At 40.5% G+C, this 22,439-nt stretch overlaps 1 protein-coding gene across 4 annotated transcripts in view; it reads right to left on the bottom strand.

Moving 5' to 3' along the window:
* The window catches only part of SAMD4A (sterile alpha motif domain containing 4A), a 227,871-nt gene that overhangs the window by 203,048 nt on the left and 2,384 nt on the right, over positions 1-22,439 (bottom strand). The window lies entirely within an intron of this gene.

Genomic DNA, 22,439 nt, shown 5'->3' with positions numbered 1-22,439 from the left:
GGAGGCGGAGGTTGCGGTGAGCCAAGATCGCGCCATTGCACTCCAGCCTGGGTAACAAGAGTGAAACTCTGTCTCAAAAAAAAAAAAAAAAAAAAAAGTACCCTTGAACATTTACTAACATTTGACTATTTCTCAAACCCTAAGGGGTCCTTTGGCTACTTCTGGAAGGAGCTAAGTGCTGGAACGCATGTTGCCTGGTAGTCGGGAATACACAGCTCATCAGTTGAGCACACTCATGGGAAGGTCATGAAAAGAATGCAGTGTCACTCCTTAGAAGGGCTCAGCACAACTGAAAGATTACCACCAGCTAAGACAGAGAGGAGAGGGAGGGAGTCAAAGACACTCAGGAGAGAGAAAAGGGAAGATACAGCTGCCAGTACAGCATCTTCCCACCTTCTATGGCCTAGGACCTTCCTAAGTACTCTCTTGTTGTTTTTGTTTTATTTTTTGAGAGAGGGCCTCACTCTGTCACCCAGGCTGGAGTGCAGTGGTGCAACCTTGGCTCACTGCAGCCTCGAACTCCTGGGCTCAGGCGATCCTCCCACCTCAACCTCTCAAGTAGCTGGGACTACAGGCACACACCACCATAGCCAACTAATTCTGTTTTATTTGTTTTCTGTAGAGATGAAGTCTCTCAACTTTGCCCAGGCTGGTCTTGAACTCCTGGGCTCAAGAAATCTGGCCTCCCAAAATGCTGGGACTACAGGCGTGAGCCATGAGAACTCTCTGTCCTTTCTCCTCCTTTATTTATCTTATAGCACATACCACCATCTACAGTGCCAGCCACATCACAAGCATGCAAATATTCAGTGAATTAATTCATTCAACAAAGATTTATTGTGTGCCTGCTATATCCCACACACTATTTCTTATGCTAGAGAAAAAGCAGTCAACAAAACTGACAGCACCCTCATCTCATGGACCTTACATTCTAACATGCGGTTTGGAGGATAAACAGGTATGTAATATAATGTGCCATGTGGTGATAAATGACATGAATAAAATAATTCAGGGCAAGAGATTTAGAGAGATGGTGGGGAAGGCTTTTCTGAGAAGGAGACACATGAGCAGAGACCTGGAGGATGTGAAGTAAACCACGCAGACATGGAGACAGTCAATCAGAGGGAATTCCTGCCTTATATGAAAATTAAAGTTACGATATCATGATTAACAAATCATGCAAGACAAATCAGGGCAATGAACTTTGCTTTCAAACTAGGAAAGACACTATGTCTTGTATACAGCTGAACTCTCAACTTCTAACACAGTATATGTTCTTATAAAAAACATGTTCCAAATAGGTACAATAAAAGTGAATGAATGAGTGAGTGAATAACACAAGCCACCTTGTTCTCTCCCAAAAAGACAGATGTGCTTCCCACACAGGGAATCACTGGCTCTAGCAGATGTTACTATCACTAAGCTTACTAAATAGTTTTGCTCATAGTTGAGTCTTGCTACTTACATTGCTAACATAAACTTGAGGCAGAACGGTCCAAAAAAGTCAACATAGAAAATCCAATCAAAATATCCATACCACACATGGCCATAACATTTAGACTCATGGGAGTAAAAACATGAGGCTTTTTGACCCAGTAGGTGTCTGTGAATCAGAGAACTATCAGCTTTGAATAACCCATAGCAGTCATTGTTTCCATCCTCATCTCTAGGCATTCCTGATAGATGAGGATGTAAATTACTCCATCTTCAGAAAATTTCACCCACAATGAATCGTTTATCCATTTTAACTCTTGTCCTACCTCTAATATGTCTTAAGTTGGAATAAAATAGACCAAAATCCAAATGGAAAACTTTCTAAGATAAGGGTACTAATATGAGCTCTTTGACATACTGTTTAAACAGAAAATGCAGGTACAAAAATGTTATAATTCTTAATACATACATTGTATACATTTTAATAACTTAAAACTCTTCTGAGAGGATTAAACTAAAGTTGAGCAGTTCCTCTTCCTTCCTTCTGTTAAACAATACCACACAGGGGAAGAAAATATGCTTTTAATAGAAACATCATTTGCTCTTAAAAATCCTTTTCCTGTCAATAGACTGCATAAAAATGTAAACTTCCAGATATCAAATCATACTGTATACAACAATGTGGGGAAAGCCAAATATATGACAAAGAGTGCTAATAAATTAATAGAAGAAAAACAAATGTTCTCATGGAAAAGAAGACAGAAGAAAAAATAAAAACCAGTAGACCATAAATATACAAAAATGTATCAGCAAAGAAATCCATCTGAAAATAATGAGAGCCTTTTCAATCAACAAGGGTTTCTTTTGTTTGTTTTTAACAATATCCATTGTGGAAAAAGAGTGCACAAAAAAAAAAAACATATTTAAATGTTCACAGGAGCATTCATTGGCCCAATCTTTCAGGAGGATGTCATGGTTAGTATGAAATGCCTACATCAAAACTCTGAACGAGCACAAATGGACAATCTAAGGGCACACCTCATGGAACTGGAGAAACAAGAACAATCCAAACCCAAACCCAAGCGGAAGAAAGGAAATAACAAAGATCAGAGCAGAATTAAATAAAATTAAAACAACAACAACAACAAAAATACAAAAGATAAATGAAACAAAAAGCTGGTTCTTTGAAAAGATAAATAAAATTGACAGACCATTAGCAAGATTAACCAAGAACAGGGAAGATCCAAATAAACTCAGTTAGAAATGAAGTGAGAGATATTACAGCTGATACCACAGAAATAACAAAAGATTGTTAAAGACTACTATGAACACCTTTACATGCTTAAGCCAGAAAACCTAGAGGAGACAGATAAATTCCTGGAAATGTACAACGCCTACTAGATGAAGCCAGGAAGACTCAGAATCTCTGAACAGACCAGTAACAAGCAGCAAGATTGAATGTAATTTTAAAAACTGCCAACAAAATAAAAGTCTAGGACCAGACAGATTCACAGCTGAATTCCATCAGGCATTCAAAGAAGAATTGGTACCAATCCTATTTACACTATTCCAAAAGATAGAGAAAGAGGGATTCCTCCCTAAATCATTCTCTGAAGCCAGTATCACCCTAATACCAAAACCAGGGAAGGATATAATAAAAAAGAAAACTACAGACCAATATCCTTAATGAACATAGATGCAAAAATCCTCAACAAAATACTAGCGACTTGAATCCAACAGCATATGCAAAAGATAATCCACCTTAATTAAGTAAGTTTCACACCAGGGATGCAGGGTGGTTTAACATATGTAAGTCAATAAATGTGATACACCACATAAACAAAATTAAAAACAAAAATCACATGATCATCTCAATAAATGCAGAAAAAGCATTTGACAAAATCCAGCCTCCCTTCATGATTAAAACCCTCAACAAAATCAGCATAGAGGGACATACCTTAAGGTAATAAAAGCCGTCTCTGACAAACCCACAGCCAGCATTATACTGAACAAGGAAGACTTGCAGGCATTTCCCCTGAGAACTGGAACACGACAAGGATACCCACTTTCACCACTTCTAGTCAACATAGTACTGGAAGTCCCAGCTAGAGGAATCAAACAAGAGAAAGAAATCAAGAGCATCTAAATCAGTAAAGAGGAAAGCAAACTGTTATTGTCTACTGATGATATGATCATATACCTAGAAAACCCTAGAGACTCATCCAAAAAGCTCCTAGAACTGCTAAATGAACTCAGCAATGTTTCAAGATACAAAATTAATGTACACAAATCAGTAGTTCTGCTATACACCAACAGCGACCAAGCTGAGACTCAAATCAAGAACTCAACTCCTTTTACAATAGCTGCAAAGAAAATAAAATACTTAGAAATATACCCAACCAAGGAAATGAAAGATCCCTACGAGGAAAACTACAAAACACTGCTGAAAGAAATCATAGATGACACAAACAAATGGAAACACATCCCATTCTCATGAACAGGTAGAATCAATATTGTGAAAATGACCATATTGCCAAAATGGGAATTCAATGCAATTCCCATAAAAAATAACACCATCATTCTTCACAGAATCAGAAAAAACAATCCTAAAATTCATGTGGAACCAAAAAAGAGCCCACGTAGCCAAAGCAAGACTAAGTAAAAAGAATCACAAATCTGGAAGAATCACATTACCCGACTTCAAACTATACTACAAGGCCATGGTCGCCAAAACAGCACGGTACTCGTATAAAAATAGGCACTAAACCAATGAAACAGAATAGAGTACCCAGAAATAAAACCAAATACATATAGCCAACTGATCTTCGACAAAGCAAACAGAAACATAAAGTGGGGAAAGGACACCCTATTCAAAAAATGGTGCTGGAATACCTGGCTAGCCACTTGTAGAAGAATGAAATTGGATCCTCATCTCTCACCTTATACAAAAATCAACTCAAGATGGATCAAAGACTAACATATGATAGAAACCATAAGAATTCTAGAAGATAACATTGGAAAAACTCTTCTAGATATTGGCTTAGGTAAAGACATCATGATCAAGAACCCAAAAGCAAATGCAACAAAATGAAGATAAATAGATGGGACTTATTTAAACTAAAAAGCTTCTGCCCAGCAAAAGAAACAATCAGCAGAGTAAACAGACAACCCACAGAGTGGGAGAAAATCTTCACAATCTATATATCCAACAAAGGACTAATTCTCAGAATCCGTAAAGAACTCAAACAACTCAGCCCAATTTGATAAATGTTTTCAGGCACAGGAGAGAGTATACTTAATAAAATAGACGTTTCAGAAATAGCCTGTCATATTCTATTTCATCCTTTTAATGCTTCTACATCTTTATGCTATAATCTTACCTAGCATAAACTTAGATCAGAACATTTATTTTAATCAGAAAACATGTTAACAATTGTGTTGCCAAGCAATTTGGTAAAGGGCAGTAACTGAAAGATCTTCTACTTCCATTAACTAAATCATATTTAACATTAAATAATAACCCAAACATAATTGTCTAGTTTATTCCATCGAACAAATTTTATTTTGTGTGTTAAGCTCTGTACTGATGGTTAACTTGACAGAGTCTTCTTTAATGCTTTGAATTTGAGATCAAAGAAAATTTAAGTCTAAGAGGTTAATCAGAACAGTTGCCCCTAAATCTAAAGCCCAGCAGAACAGCAGCTCCTCTGACAGAAATTCCTCTGTTGCATAAAAAAGACCCTGGATGTTTTATGCCTCAGCTGCTAAGTCTTATCTGCAAAGCTTTCCTACTCCTGCACATACAAGACACCCCATTCTAAACCCAAACCTCAACACTGAAATGCAGTGTGCCAAAAATGAAGTCAGTCTAGCACATAATCATAATTCCAAAGGTAAAATAATGCAATACTTTACTTGAATCAAATTTCAGGGCAAGCAGGCCAACTGAAGCCACCTGTTACACGCGTAGAATGCTCTTTTAGCAGCTCAGCAACAAAAACCTAGAAATATCCATTCTTTATCAAATTGCTCAAAGGTCACTTTTAAAGGGAAGGTTATCTAGGGGACAGCTGGCAACATACTAGTTGTATTTAAAGACGCTACACCTGCATTTTAGAAGGCACTGGTAATTGAGAACATTATAATGTACTATTACTGCGCTGGTGGAGAAAATTAATGAAAAATATTACTAGGTGTATAATTTTCAAGAGCATTACATTGGCAATTTAACTGTGAAAACCAAAATCATTTAAATTCTAAAAAATACAATTTGCCTGAAGAGTCTGAACACCTTTTCAAAAGGTTGATTAAATAATTCCAGTGTTACAAATAACCTCTTTAACCTCCTGTAACAACAGAATAGATTTTCAACAGCTGTCAAAATAGATTCCAGTATCCATTCTATTCAAGTGTGTTAAAAGAAGATCTTAAAACTGTCAAGGAGTGTCAGAATGCGGGTAACTTAGTAAAAAATGTAACTGAGCTGATTCTGCCAACTACAGAGAAAAGGAGAAAGCTCAAATCAACTCGAAGAAAAAGATCAATCAAAGGGAGAAGGATAAGGAGAAGATCATATCCAACTACAGGTAAGGTCCTAACTCCTTGCTCAGATACAGAGGGCTTTCTCTAATGGGAGACTGCAGACTAGAATTCTGAAGAGGCGTCATTCATTCCACATAACAGATAAACATCTACAGGCCACCCTGCTGCTTCTCGGGGCATTGCTAATTTGGAACAGGGTTGCCAGACTCAGCAAATAAAACTATAGGACCCCTAGTTACATTTGAATTGCAAATACACCATGAATAATTTTCTAGTATAAGTGGCCTAAGTATGCCCCATTTGCAGTTCAAATTTAGCGAGGGTTCCTGTAATTTCTCTGGCAACCCTACACGAGGGAGATAAAGCACGGCCCCTTTTCTCCTGGAGCCAATGTTCCAGTGCAGGATTTCTTTTTTTTTTTTTTTTTTTTTTGAGACGGAGTTTCACTCATGTTACCCAGGCTAGAGTGCAATGGCGCGATCTCGGCTCACCGCAACCTCCGCCTCCTGGGTTCAGGCAATTCTCCTGCCTCAGCCTCCTGAGTAGCTGGGATCACAGGCACGCACCACCATGCCCAGCTAATTTTTTGTATTTTTAGTAGAGACGGGGTTTCACCATGTTGACCAGGATGGTCTCGATCTCTTGACCTCGTGATCCACCCGCCTTGGCCTCCCAAAGTGCTGGGATTACAGGCTTGAGCCACCGCGCCCGGCCCAGGATTTCTTAAAAGGTAAAAAATTTATCTTTTTATCCTATCTCTACCAAAATACAAAAAATTAGCCAGGCATGCTGGTGCGTGCCTGTAGTCCCACCTACTCAGGAGGCTGAGGCAGGGGAATCACTTGTACTGGGAGACGGAGGTTGCAGTGAGCCGAGATTGTGCTACTGCACTCCAGATTGGCAACACAGTGAGACTCCTCAAAAAAAAAAAAAATCTTTTAAGCTATAAAAAAGTTAAATTAGCAGCACACTTTACTCTCATACACTTTTCACCAAGATTCACCAATTCTTAATTTTTGTTACCTTACATATAAACATTGAGAGAGTAAGCTGCAGTTAAGTCCTCACCCCTCAAGAATTCTGCATGCATCCCCTAATAGTAAGGACATTTTCTGGTGTGACCAAGGTGCAATTATAACAGAGGGAAATTTATAATTGATATAGTATTATCCCCTAATACATAGACTATATTTAAATTTCACCAATCGTTCCAATACTGTCCTTTATAGCAATGTTTTTTCCCAATCCAGAATCCAATTCAGAAGATCATGTGGCATTTAGCTATCATATTGCTGTAGATTCCTTCACTCTGGGGCATGCCCTCACCTAACATGGTAGTATCAATCTAATGTGCTAAGTGCTGAGCTGGTGACGTGCAGATGCCATGTGGGAGCTCACGAGACAACAAGGCATCTTCTTGTCTGTCTTCACACAAACATATCTGCTCTATTCGAGGACTGATGGATACCACTCAGCAGTTTAACTTGCAAAGTTCAACAAAATAGCCAAGCATCTCCTATTTTAACTCTGGGCATCTTTCTCTCTCTCAATGAGAAGGGAGGAACATCTTTAAAAAAAAAAAAAAAAAAAAAACCAGCAGCAGCAATTCTTGCCTAAATTATTCCTATCTAAAATGTTGTGAACTAAACATACATATGCCACAATTACTTCCATATAACCCACCAGCAAGAAGCTTAATATCGGGATCACACATGAGGCTCAAGTTTGACCTTATAGCTCAGAATTTCAATATTTTAACTGTGCTCAGATCATCTGTAAATACCACAATAATTTGGAAAATGTGCTAACACAGCTCATTCTGCCACAAAAAGAAAATGTGAAAATAGGGAGGTTTTGTTAAAATAATGCCAACAAAGAACAATGACAAGAAAGCTTTCTCTTTTTCCAACTAATTCTTGTTCAGTGAAAGGTAAAAGAGGAAATAATATTAAAGAACAAAAAGGAAAGCATAATTATCTTCTTGTTTAGCTGAGGTATACAAAAATACTCAAAGGTTTCGCACTGAATGGGTTTAAGTTCAATAATAATTTCTATCCAAGGTTATGTCTTTAAAAACAGAATTTTAAATAATTATCAGAAAATTTTAAAGAATCCGTACCATCAAAATAGGTATAGAATCCCTGTGGCATGCTTCAAATGGTTCCATGACAACTCATACTGGAATATTTACAGGCAGGGACACAGAGGTCATAATACAACGTTTTACGTAACTTTCTTTGAAAGAAATTCTTTAGCATGGACACCTGAGTCCTTCATGCTTGAAGAGAGTACATCCAATGATCTAATCAATTAAAAAGATGAAAGTGAACACAAACATAACTTTGACGTTATAGAGAGGCCAGCCTGTGGGGGTCAGGCCCATGAGGCTTCAAGTCCCAATTCAATTGGCTCATCAGACTCAGGCCTTAGTTTAGGCCCAGAGGTGCCTGGTGTTCACCAAGAGAACCATGTGTTTATTTCGGCTCTTGCTAACAGTGCAAAACCTCTGAAAAAGAAACCATGGTTATCTTTTCCTGGACCTTTTATAACCCACATTCCTGTATTTTTATTCCATTGTTTCAACTGGTACTTTGAGAATAATGTCACTCTGCTTTTGTATAATATGATGCAGTTTGCCAAGTACTTTACACATCCATAATCCTGGTAATAGCCTTGTGACTTCTGTAGTGGTAACTCCATTTCACAGATGAGGAAACTGAGGCTCAGAGGGCTTAAGTAATTTTTACCAAGTAACATGCTTGTAAGTGATGACACCAGGATCCTAACCCAGGTTGTCTATAAGGGACTGAGGGGAAACAGCATCTATTTCATATGGCCTTTATCACATAAATCTTGGTAACAGCATGAGGATTCTTACCTTGACCTGTTTTATGATTGAATCTGTACGCACTTAGATTTACCTTACAACCTAGATTGGAAACTCTTTATGGAGTATGGATGTGAGTTAAATTTCTTTAAATTCATTCATCTGCCCTTTCAACAAAAACGTTCTAAAATCACCTATGTGCTAGACACAACATTAGGCACCGGAGGATAAAAGTGACTGAGACACAGTGTTATCAGATGGTGAACACCACCAGTGCCCTGAGACCAGTGCTACACACAGGTATCAGCAGGGCTCCAGCAAGCCCTGAGACCCCCAGGAAGAGCTGTGGTAGACAAGGAGGCTCCTGGTTGGTCCGTACCACCATCCACATGAACACCCAGTAAGGTACTGTTTAATCAACAAATGAATGAAATTTTTCCCCGCAGGCAGTGGGCAGTCATAAAGGACACCCAGTGCTCCACTAGGGTTTAGGGCAACTCCAGAGTAGCCGAGTCAGATTCTGCATGAACCAAGAGGACATTACTGGAACAGTGATTATAATATGCTTCCTACACTATAACACTCGGCAATTGCAAAATATGAGTGCTAATCACTTTCTGATACAAACAAATCTGTGCTTTATTGTGAGTAAAGAAACAAAGTGGTGGGGGAGTCTGGAAATGACTTTGAGGGGACAAGTTTAATGAATGTAGTCTTTGAAATTCAGGTAAATAGAGCCTCTCTCATTTCCAGTCCAAAAAGTCATTCACTGTGGCAGCCAAGTACGCCATGAGAAAGTTGTGATACCAAAGTCTAGGTCATAGATGGTTGGGAAGCGACTGGATGTAACACCAGCTCTTCCCCTACTAACAGGTGTCCTTAGCTACCCCTGTACACCACAGTCTTCTCAACTCTTCAACAAGGGACTGCAGTAGGTAAGGTCTCTTCCACTTCCTTAATTGTATGTTGCTAGTAAATGAAATAAGTACAACTCACTCTTATACCAACTGTAACATGTTTTCCTAATGTTCCAAAAATTTCCGCCACTCACAAACAACAGGAGAGCTCATTTTAATTTACAGCCCTCAGATTGGTACTTTGCCCATTTCCAGATCCCATGGAGATCCTGAGCCAGCACATAAATTCCTAGTTTGTCAAAGTCAAGGATGTGATAAGCAATTAGATAACACATTCCTTAGTCTTTCCTTTCTGCAGCGTGCAGGGCCTGTTTCCCTTCCCAAGCCCAGCCCATTCATGCAGAGGCCATAGAAGCATCCATTCCATGGGTCTTCACTGAAGGAAGAGAAATGTTTAAATCAATGCCTTTCACTTAATTTTTTAAAGCCAGTGGAAAAACAAAGCTAAGCCATACCAAGCTACAGAAAGTTAAAACGTAATAAATAAGAGGGATATTTAAATGGACAAGCTGAAAAGAATTCTCCTAAGATGAAAGATATAGAATGTTATTGTGAATTATTAAATCTACCATTAAAATACATATTTTTCATTCAATTGCCAAAATTTTTATTTACCTAAGAACTGGAATCTCTCTTCAGCATTCATGCAATAGCAAGGATTCAACACAGGTTTGGGGATCAGAAAGATGTTGGTGACCTTAGTCACATTTCCAACCACTTTGAACATAAGTTTCCTCATCTGGAAAATGGAGATCGTGTCTACTTTGTGGGATTTATATAATTAGAAACCTGTGATTAAGCACTTATGGTGTGCTAGACTCTGAATGGTCAGCCCATTATCTAATTATTGACATATATTGCATTTAATTCTCACAACCTGCTTATTATTAAATAATTATTAAATAACAATTCTGCTTATTTGTATCATTCATCCATCCAATAACAGGAGACTGTGTGTATGTATGCTGCTGTCTGCACAGTGTTGACACATAGAACGTGTTAAGAAAAAAGAATAGATGCTCTTGGCATTCAAGGAATGTCATATGGTGGTCATTTTTAGAACTACACGAAGAGAACAAAAAAGATACAGAGATTTAGATTGCAATTCTGAGTTACCTTTGTTAATAAGTGCCTAACATACTCAGCACTTACAACTGCTTTTGGGTGACCCAAAAGAAAAAAGGTTCAATTTAGTTCATTACATCTTTTTCTTAAATGTGGTACCCTTACTCATCACAAAAAAAGAACTGAAAATTAACCTACAGGTGTATTTCGTAAGAAGCCAGGTCCAAACAGGCCAAGTAGTGCAGGAGGAATACACTGGAAATCAAGAAGACTTTTATTTTTATTTTTTTAAGATGGAGCCTTGCTTTGCCACCCAGGCTGGAGAGAAGTGGCGGGATCTTTGCTCACTGCAACCTCTGCCTCCTGGGTTCAAGTGATTCTCCCGCCTCAGCCTCCTGAGTAACTGGAATTACAGGAGCACACCACCACACCCAGTTAATTTTTTTGTATTTTTGGTAGACACAGGGTTCTGCCACATTGGCCAAGCTGGTCTCAAACTTGACCTCAAGTGATCCACCTGCCTCAGCCTAACAAAGGGCTGGGACTACAGGTGTGAGCCACCGCAACTGGCCAAGACTTTTAAAACCACCCCTATTCATTCACTCATTCATTCATTCGCTCATATTGTCTCTCTCTTTCTCCTCTGTTCTCAATAGTTTTGTGTTCCTATCTTCATTCTTGATTCATACAAATCATAGAATCTTAAGGTCAGAAGGGTCTTTGGAAGTCATCCAAGAAATCACAGCTTCTTTTCTAAGCAAACAGACGCTAAATTTCTACAGTCGAGAGGCACGTGGAGTGGTTCCAAATCCAGAGTGCTTGTTTCCTCCCTGACAAATGGAATAATGGCAGTTCCTACCTCATCTCATAGGGTTGTTGGAAAGAATAAATAAGATCATGTTATGCAAACAATTGGCGCAGGGTGGGTGCTCAATAAACAGGAGCCGGTTTATTTACCAGGATTATTCTGCTCAATGCTAAAGGCTTATCCAACTCTGATGAAGCCCAGGCCACTGCATCCTCTTTAGCTTATTCACATTGTTTGGGCAGCCCTAATCATCAAAAAGTTTTTCTCTACCCTAAGCTAAATGAACAGCAGCTTCCAACCACTGCCCTCCACATGGACAGAGAATTTAACCGTTCAACTCCAAGCCAACTTCCCAAACAAACAGTGACAGCTCTCTGCTCATCTTCTCAGTTCACTCCAGCTTTCGAGTGTTCCCGCCATCCTGTCTTCTCTGACCACATCCTGATTTGTCCATCTCCCTCTGAGTATGTACTCCAGAACTGTCCCCTGGACTCCAGGGAGAGTGCGACTGGCAGCGCAGACTTGTTCTGAGTACGGCTGTGTTACAGAGTTTAGTAGCTTTGGAGGCAACCACAATGTGACATTACTCATATGAAGCTGTGAGGGAGCTAAAAGCCAGAGTTCTTTTTATGTATGCTCTTGAAGCACCTTGCCTCCTCAAGTTTAGGTTTAGGGGATGCCAATGTAGGGGCTATACTTTAGTGCTTTATGTATCATCTTGTTATATTCAAATATTTTGATCATGATTCTGTCATCAAACCATGAGCTATCCTTCTAGGTTCAAACACCTTCTCAGCTTGGATTACACTGCAGCCCTTGCCGTGGCCTCAGCCTCACGCAGGTATAACCTGACAGCACCCTGCCTTGGCTGTAGCACGTCTTTCTAGCATTCTGCCTTGGGGATTCTCTGAAACACCTGCAGAAACATGTATAAACCTGGTAGAGCAGGGACTCAGCACCCCAGGCAACCCTTAGCCAAGGGGAGAGGGGAATAGTGGATACACACCTACCTCCTCTGTCCCTCAGCCACTTCCCAGGCACATTCCATGTAGCTCCTTGGAGGATCCCTGTGGGATTAAGCCCCCGCTGCCCACAGCAGTGACCAGCTTAATAATGCAGACTTGTGTTGGCTCTTCCTCCTTCCCTGTTTCTCTCTTTCTAGTCCCTTCTGTTGCCTGGGATCAGTGCCCAAAATCACCTGCACACCAGCCCTTGCCTCAGGCTCTGCCTTCTTGGGGACCCCAAGCTAAGCCACACTCCATCAATGCCAGTGATAATGTCCAACACGTGAGCTCCAACATACAGCATCAGAGATCTCCCTTCAGGTAGACAGTGGCTGGAGCCAGGACTGTAATAGTCACTGAAGCCACTCTAAAGCCACACAACTAGATTTTTACCTGCCACTATTTCTCCATTTAATTCATTAGGAAATCAGAGGCTCTGTCAAAGACTGTGCTGAAACTTAAATACGGGATGCCCACCAAATTTCCTGTGATCTGCCTGGAACACAGGAGTCTCTTGGCAAAGGCTATCTCCCTTCCTTTTCCCTGCCCCATCAGATTGGAGATGGCATTAGTTCTCCATGGTCCATCGTCCCACTCGTAGGAAAACCATGCTGGTTCCTATTTCTTCGTCCATACGCTCACAGATCATGTTTTAAATATTCTTCTGGTATCTTGCACAGACCCAATATTAGCCTCTCAGATGCCCACAGTGTACACAAGCTGGTTTCTCCCTCCATTTTCCTTTTTCAAACGGAGACAAGGTTATTTATCTTGAAGCACATGGAGTGGCTCTGAAGTCAGACGGCTTACTTCTCCCATTCACTTACCACTCTTCAAAATTTCAAAACTGGGTCAGCATTGCCATTTTAGTCACGCATCTTAATTGTGTTTAAATCACATGTTTGGTGCACAAACACAGATAGAAATGTATACAATGAAAGTCAATGTTGTATATGTATTTATGCTGCACATACAGACACTTGGATTCTATGACAGATCAGGATAAGCTGCTTCAGAAATTCCAATGACTGCACTTTATGGGAGTGCTCTGGGGAAGTAGGGAAACAGATCTCTCCCATCCAGTCTCTGGAATTAACATTCCTGCTCTTTCCAGCTCAACTTTACAGCCCACAGCATCAGCAAAGAAAAAAAAAAGGAATCTTTCCTGGAGCCTCATTTTCCATTAAGACACTGATCACTAGAATGTCTGGAAATTTCAGCATATCCAAAAGCTGGGGGAAATGCTCCAGCCTTCCTCTAACCCAAACTCAGTGCAGACTGTAAGAGGCAGTGCAAAGAACCAGTAGGGGAATTATTGCTGAAAGCAGTATATAAAATGCTCAAATAATTTTATGAGTGACCACACTACCAAACTAAAAAGCGTAAGTATTTCAGTCCTTACATGCACAAGTAAAACGTGAAAAGATTTCTAATAATTCCATCATATGAAACATATCTGCACCACTAGGATACTCTCTGAATAAAGCAATCCATGGCGATTTTCCAGGGCAAAGTGACCTCACTTTGTAGACGCTTGGCCTGTAGACACTTAGCATGCATTTTTGTGCATTACTAGTTAAGACTGATCATAGTGTTCACCTTGTCCTGTCTTTCTCCTCTCCCTGCCTTCCAAAGAGGTCCTACTGGCAGAGCTAAGAAAGATTTGCTTTGCTCTGCATGTGAAGCCAACACAGAACTCTAGAGAGACTCAGAAAACGACCTTTCTCATAGCAGCAAGTTCAGGTGCGCAAAAGAGAAGTGGTCCCCATCTTGCCACAGGAAACCACCTGGGCCAGTTTAAAACCCAGCCCTAAGCAAGGGCTCAAATAGGTTACTGCCATTTGATAGAGGCTGAGACAGCAGAAAGAGCCCTGGACTGAGGAGAGTCAGATTCTGACCCCAGATTTGCCAGCCATAGCTCTGTCAACCAATGTCTTGTCTCAGAGCCTGGGAAAAACCACTGTCCTTGGTCACAGATTTCCAAACTGCTCTCCTGGGACAGTTAGGTTTGGGGACTAGGGGGTTGGGGAGACATCCACTTCCCATAAGCCTTCATCTAAGTTCTCATTTGCAAACAAAAATCTTCTAACAAGTAGCCATAAAACTTGAAAGCTACTGCACTAAATTACCTCCCATTTCTTTCTTTCTTTTTCTTTATTTTTTTGAGATGGAGTCTTGCTCTGTAGCCCAGGCAGGAGTGCAATGGCGTGATCTCGGCTCACTACAACCTCCACCTTCCAGGTCCCGGTTCAAGCAATTTTCCTCCCTCAGCCTCCCAAGTAGCTGGGATTACAGGCACAAGCCACTATGCCCAGCTAATTTTTGTATTTTTTAGTAGAGATGGGGTTTTACCATGTTGACCAGTCTGGTCTGGAACTCTGACCTCGTGATTCACCCGTCTCAGCCTCCCAAATTGCTGAGATTACAGGTGTAAGCCACCGTGCCTGGCCCTAAATAACCTTCCATTTCTAATAGTCCACACTCAAAGTATGGTCCGCAGATACGCTGCATCAACATCACCTGTGAGCCTATTACAACCCCAGAAACTCAGCCCCACCTCCCCAGGCCTCCTCAATCAGAGTTTTCAGGACAAGATCCCCAAGTGATCTGCATGCACGCTAAATTTTGAGAACTGGTCTGCAACACTTTTATCTTTTCCTATTAGTATTTTAGAAGTTATTGCTCAATGCTAGTTCTAGTCAAAGCATCCTGCAAAAAAATGTCCTACTAGGAGGAGCCAAGAGAACTAAGTCTTTTTTTTTTTTTTTTTTTTTTTTTTTTTTGAGACGGAGTTTCGCCCTTGTTACCCAGGCTGGAGTGCAATGGCGCGATCTCGGCTCACCGCAACCTCCGCCTCCTGGATTCAGGCAATTCTCCTGCCTCAGCCTCCTGAGTAGCTGGGATTACAGGCACGCACCACCATGCCCAGCTAATTTTTTGTAGTTTTAGTAGAGACGGGGTTTCACCATGTTGACCAGGATGGTCTTGATCTCTTGACCTCGTGATCCACCCGCCTTGGCCTCCCAAAGTGCTGGGATTACAGGCGTGAGCCACCGCGCCTAGCCCAGAACTAAGTCTTATAATGTTACACATACTTAAGAGGGATGAAAATACTAGGTAATCAGATGCTCCATTTTCCTATCTTTAAATATGCTGGAAATCATGGAGTGTTGGGATTGATTCTCCACTCATCAAGCAATCACTCATGATGGTGAATAAGCCTCATGCTCCCCTCTCTCTACCCTATTCAACTCATCCTTCAAAGGCCCAGGAAGCCTTCCCCTTCCATGGCACATGCACAGAGTTCCCTACATGTGTGGCTTCCTTGATGAAACTGGCATTCAAAGTACTACAACAGCGAGAATCTTGTGAGCCCTTAAAGCACCTTTTTCACGTGACACAGTCAAGTTTACTTCTTCCATTCAGCTTCTTAGACTGCCCAATCCACCCTGGTCTCTCACTGAATTCTAGTTTTGTTATCTAATCAGAACCACAGCACTTAGTAACTGTGTATGATCTAATTATTACATATATGTTGGTTTTAGCTCTGCAACTCAAGTGTAAGCTACTTGAGAGGAGTAATGTGCATTTTAGCTTTTGACAGGGCCCCGGGCTCTCTGCTTGGGTATTTAGTAAATTTCTATGTGCTAAGGAGCTCAGTCCCACTTTCTTACTGGATACACTTTGTCAGGTACCATTATAACGGCACTGTATTATCTACCGTGTAAAAGAAACCACTGAATCATTTGATTGCTTTTTCCTAGTAAACTAAGATAGGGAAGGTATTTTAAAATGTTGATATGTAGAGTGGGAACAAAACCCTAGAATGAGCTTCGGGGTTCCAGGGAGTCCCATGTTCCTACATAAAAGCAGGCAGGTCCTCTGAATTCCAAGCTGGTCTTGGGATGCAGTCTGCAGAGCAAGGCCCAAGCCTCGACTAGCTAACCGAGAAAGCTCGGCACCTGTTCTAAAAGTTCTGCTTTCTTTTGGAGAATCCTGCCTCAGGCGGCTTCAATGGAAGCAAAAATAGCTCAGAGGAGACGTCTGCTTCTGCATCTTAATCTATGTGAATTGGATAAGTGCAGTGAGGCCTTGGAAGGAATGATCAGGAGAGGTGAAAAGGAAGGAACATACTAAAAACTCAAAGTAGCGATTGTATATTTTAAAAAGGAAAACATTCCTATGAGCACCATACCTTTCCCAGCAAATGAGTTACACAAGGCACTTCACCCACAGATGAAAACCTCCAAATTTCTCATCAGGTCAAGAAGAAGCAATATTTTCCCTTTTCTCTAGTGTTGTCAATTCTCTTTAGAATTAGACTTCTATAGGACAGCCTGGAGAGTTTTCAGTTACTTGTCGGCCTTTCCAACCCTCATCTTGTGTCCTTGTTTATTTAAACAAAAACAAGCCAATTTGACTGCTGTGAAGTTTGCTTGCTTGTTTTGATGGGGCCTGTTTATAACACATATTCAGTTGCTGATGGCTGTGAGCAACCAGGCTACACAACCAAACCCAAATTATTCACAGTGAAGAGTACAAATGTGTATGACCTGCTACAACTTACAGTCATAAAGAGTAAACTGCTGGGTCATCCCAGATCAACTCAAAGAAAATTTAAAAACCCTAAGTGAAAAGTACTTCATATATAAAGCCCCATATACTTCCTTCAGCAAAGAAGTATATTCTCCTTTTCACATACACCAACTGAAGGAAAAAGTGTTGATAAGTTATTTGGGAAAACTGGGTCAGGGCTGCATATTTTTAGGAGAGAGAGAGAAAAAACAAAGCTAAAACATAGAAGGTGGGTCCCATAACGTTTTAGGGTTCCAAGTCATCCTCAATCTCTTCTTCATAATCCTTTAAATGAAAAGATTTCTGATTATTTAGGAAAATATTATTTATATCAATTCTGTAGTAATTAAAGGCAAATTTAAACCTGAGGAATAGCATAGATCCTGGATGAATCATTAACAAGTAACTTCTGGACAATAACAAGGTTTTATAATCACCATTTCTCAGATAAGAAAACTGAGGCTTACAAATTATTTAACTAGCCCAGACTGACTTAAAAATCTATACTTTAGGCTGGATGCAGTGGCTCATGCCTGTAATCCCAGCACTTTGGGAGGCAGAGGCGGGAAGATCACGAGGTCAAGAGATCGAGACCATCCTGGCCAACATGGTGAAACCCCGTCTCCACTAAAAATACAAAAATTAGCTGGGCGTGGTGACGTGTGCCTGTGGTCCCAGCTACTTGGGAGGCTGAGGCAGGAGAATTGCTTGAACCCGGGAGGTGGAGGTTGCAGTGAGCTGAGATTACGCCACTGCACTCCAGCCTGATGCCTGGCGATGGAGCGAGACTCTGCGTCAAAAAAAAAAAAAAAAAAAAAAAAAAAAATCTATACTTTAAAAATCTTCTACTTATAGCCATAGGAGGGCATAAGAGGGCATAAAACGTATGCCCTCCTATGGCTATAAATAAATGGCCACCTGGACAATACTTTTTTTCTCTATTCCATCCTTCCTTCTCCTGCATATGCCCATGTGGACAGCAACCAAGCTGCCTGTCGAAGATAATGCCACCATGTGGCCAAAATGGAAACTGTCTGAACTAAACTGGTTCTACTCATGCCTCTCAGAGGATCATGCACGTGGGCTCATATGTTAAAGGGGACAATACTATCTTCTGCAAGGAAGATTCCTTCTTGCCCCCTCTTTACAATCCTTTTTGTATTAACATATTAAACCAACTCCTATTTACCCCTCAGAACACAGCTCAAAAGTGTCTCATCCTCAGTGAAGTCTCCACTGACTCCCTAGGAAATAAGCAGCTAGGTTCACAATGCTTCCAGTACGCCTCTCCTCAAACGTTTTATCCCCATATCTATGCTTCAGCACCTAGAATTTTATACTAGTCATTTACCCCACACTGAGAATATCTATCATGTACTAGGCACTGGACGAGAGTAAGTTATCTCAGTCAGAATATGTTTGCTGAATGAATAAATGAATGAAAAAACTACATCTTATCCATATCATCAGGAAAATCTCTTCTGCTTCTTTTTAAAAATTCCATTTGTGATCTTAAAAAGTAATGCAGGGTGGAAGATGGCATACTTGTACTATGGAAACCAAAAACTGTAAAAATCATGGAACCAACATACCTACCCTCTAATAACAACAAGTTTACCCAAAGATGGGGTAAGGGTGACAGCCCCTCATCTCATTCTAAATGTGTAACCCCCAATAAACAATGGATTATATTTTTTAAAAAAGTTAGAAATGTGTCTAGAATACATACATTCTGAGAGACTCTTCAATCTCCACAATTATCTTTTGTCTCAAATATCATCATTTTGGATACTTCTTTCTCTTGTATTTAACTATAAGTATAGGGGCTGGGCATGGTGGCTGTAATCCCAGTACTTTGGGAGGCCGAGGCGGGTGGATCACAAGGTCAGATCAAGACCATCCTGGCTAACACAGTGAAATCCCATCTCCACTAAAAATAAAAAAAATTTGCCAGGCGTGGTGGCATGTAACTGTAGTCCCAGCTACTCAGGAGGCTGAGACAGGAGAATCGCAGGAACCCAGGAGTCAGAGGTTGCAATGAGCCGAGATTATGCCACTGTACTCCAGCCTGGGTGACACAGCAAGACTCCGTAAAAAACAAAACAAAACAAAACAAAAAAACTGTAAGTATAGGAACTTCCTGCCATTTACTTACTACAAACACACACAATTTTCCCACAAAATACACACTGTTTTGTGGGTTACATTTTTGTGGATTAACTTGTAAATCTCTATGATTTGAAAAATATATTTCAAGTCCAAGTGACAAAAGCCATAAATAAACAATGCTGCAAAACCTATTTTTCTTTGGGGAACTTCAGGTAAAGTCAGTGGATTCCATTTTTGCCACTTGCAAGTATCAAGTGACCTTCTAGTCCCAGAATTGACACTGGCCAAAAGTCTCCATGTTCAACTGGGGCAGTAGCTAAAGAGACTTATTTAAGGATTCTGGAAACAAGACTGTACCTAGAGAGCTGATCATGACCATATCTGGTGTAAAAAAGAAAAACTCACATACAAATAAATCCATACGGATTGATTCAATCATTTTCTTGCCTGAGGCAAAGGATGAACCAGTGAATCACTAGATTCTCAATAAATTTAACAGAATGAAGGTTAGCACCAAAATGCATCCCATGGATCTCAAGTAAATCATGTTTAATGCACAGGATATCTCACTATTCAAAATCAGTCCTGCATAAAACAAGAGATACAGTCATATTATTACTAGTGATTTTTTCTTTATTATACTGAGATCGAGTCCCAGATATGAATTTGGTTCCCATTCATGAAGTTTTAAAATCTCTAAACACTGGAAGAAATGTGAGTTTTTTGTAAATTGATGATTACAAAATAAAGTGACACAAGATGACTTCGGTACAGGAAATCTCAGCCATCCAATGAATGAGTCATTCTGCACAGCCTAGTTTTCTGAATTGGTAAGAGCTTTACACATCAAAACAGCTCTGGAGGTTAATTATTCTGGGTGTAAATATTTCCGAAGTATATTGAACATTTCCTTCTCTTCTTAAACAGTGTATCTAAAAACGTATTCTTTCCATAGTCCACTGTTAATAACAATAAATAGCAATTATCGGTTTATGTTATTATAGAGTGGTGCCTGCAAGGTCAATGGAGGATTCCCACCCAAATGTTCCCAAGCCTTCAAGGTTTCTGCCCCAATTCTTGTCTAAAGTTACAGTTTTTCTGTCTCTTTCCTAGTTGTCCATCTGTCGGGGTCACTTTTCACTACTGGTTACAGCAGTCCCTCACCTCATTCTAAATGTGTTACCCCCAATACACTATAGATTATTTGTCAAATTTTTAAAAAATGTTAGGATTACATCTAGAATAAGAGTAAGTACATTCTGAGAGAGGGCCTGATATATTCTCTTGGACTTTCATGCTACCTACTCTGATTGTGAAGTGGACTTTTTACCCCATTCCTGGTTCCTGGCTAGTTTGGGGATATGCAGAGCCACACTACAGACTCAGGTATGCTGCAAAAACTCCTGATGCTCTTTATGCTCCCCACAGTCCAAAAGTAAACCAAATCATCACATGACCTCCTAAGAAATATCTGTCCCTGGCCACACAACAAAACAAGTGCAAAGATTTCCATGTAGGCAAAACGTCTAGGTTGAAGGATTAGTTCCGAAACTAGAGAATGGTCCCTATATTACATAATGGTTTTATACATTGTATATCACATCATTTAGCAGCATGAACAGGTGAGTATCTTACACAAATAAGTATGGCCAAACATTTATTAAGGGAAAAGATTACCAAATGACTTTAAAAAACTCACAGTTAAATTTTTTAAATTATGAGATTTTTAAAAATTAGGCCACTTCATTAACATCTAACTGTTTTACTTACTAACCTGGTGGCTGCTATCTTGGGAAAAGTCATCTCCATTACTCAAAGGGAAAAAGTGCTGCATTTGAACAAGCTAAAGATGAGTTTGAACACTCCCTACCAGCATTGAAATCAAGCATTCAACCTAAATGACTACACGTAAATCCTCCGCATTCTATAAAACGCAAAATTTACATAAACCTTGTTTGTCAAACCTGAGAACGTAAAACCAAGCAGGTAAACCAGGCTTCCCGCTGGAATTAAGGATCGAAGCAAAGAGAGTGGGTCATCAGTTACCCTAGTTATGCTTCCACACCCCAGTGAAGGAGGCTGGCCCTCCAGCTATTTATAAAGGTGTAGCTCAACCAAAGGGGGCCCTGTCATCGCCACCCCAGTAAGTCCGGGTGTGAGCTGGGTGGCTCGGGCTGAATGGAATCTCCCTTAGTGTGGCCCTCCATACTTGGCAATGCAGGATCTTTCGGGTGCAGCCCTGTCTGGTCAGGAAAAGAACTGTGAGGATTTCCAGCGGTCACTTCCACCCTATGATTCTATATATGGAAGCATCCCATTCTAGTGTTTTCACCATCGTGCACACCATACTAGGGAGGAAGAATGAGGAGGCCTGCTTGCTTCTTGCTGCTCTGAAGGCACACTCACTATAGTGTCTCCCAGGCCCCACTGCCCTGGACTGGACCTTGTCATCAAATGGCAACCCAGACCTCTGCTGAGCCTTGCAGGCTCGCAGCTCCGACATGGAACAGCTGGAAGAGGTCCCTGAATTCTTTTCTCTGCATAAACACTGGGGGCTCTGTTCACCCTCCTGCAGCAGCATGAACTAAAGAATTTCCCCCTATCCAAAATCACAACCATCAGACTTTTCCCCCATCCCCCAGCCTCCTCCTACCCTCCAGGATATAATTTCAGTCTGTCACCACCCACGCCAGCAAATAGGAAACTGCTGGACCTTTCGACTATATTCACTTTCCATACTAGTTGAAGTGTCCGTAAATACTGGCAGGGTAATATGAAACGATTCTGTTCTATTCAGTAAAGTTTCCTAACGAAAAGCATTAAGGAACCCAATTCATGCCTGTCCTTTCTCCAGGACCCTTTCTCCAAGATCTGTATAAATATGGATAACGTCAGGAGTGGTAAGTGTAACCCCGTAATATACATATTGCAAATGTCATTTTACTAGTCTGTAGCGTCACCTACATATTATTCTGAAGACGAAGCTCTAAAACCGGAATATCCGTGGGGGAAAACGAATAATAAAATTGAATTTTCATGTACTCCTCACACAACCATATCCAAGCTTGGCTTCTGAAGGGCAGTCCTGAACGTCTATCATGTGTTGCTGAAATCCAGAGAGCCACGTTGCCCAAAAGAAGGAGGAAGGAGAGAGAAAA

This window comes from Cebus imitator, unplaced genomic scaffold, assembly GCF_001604975.1.
Source record: "Cebus imitator isolate Cc_AM_T3 unplaced genomic scaffold, Cebus_imitator-1.0 Scaffold407, whole genome shotgun sequence".
Lineage (NCBI taxonomy): Eukaryota > Metazoa > Chordata > Mammalia > Primates > Cebidae > Cebus > Cebus imitator.
Note: the sequence above shows the minus strand (reverse complement) of the source record. Positions and strands in the feature narration are given on the sequence as shown.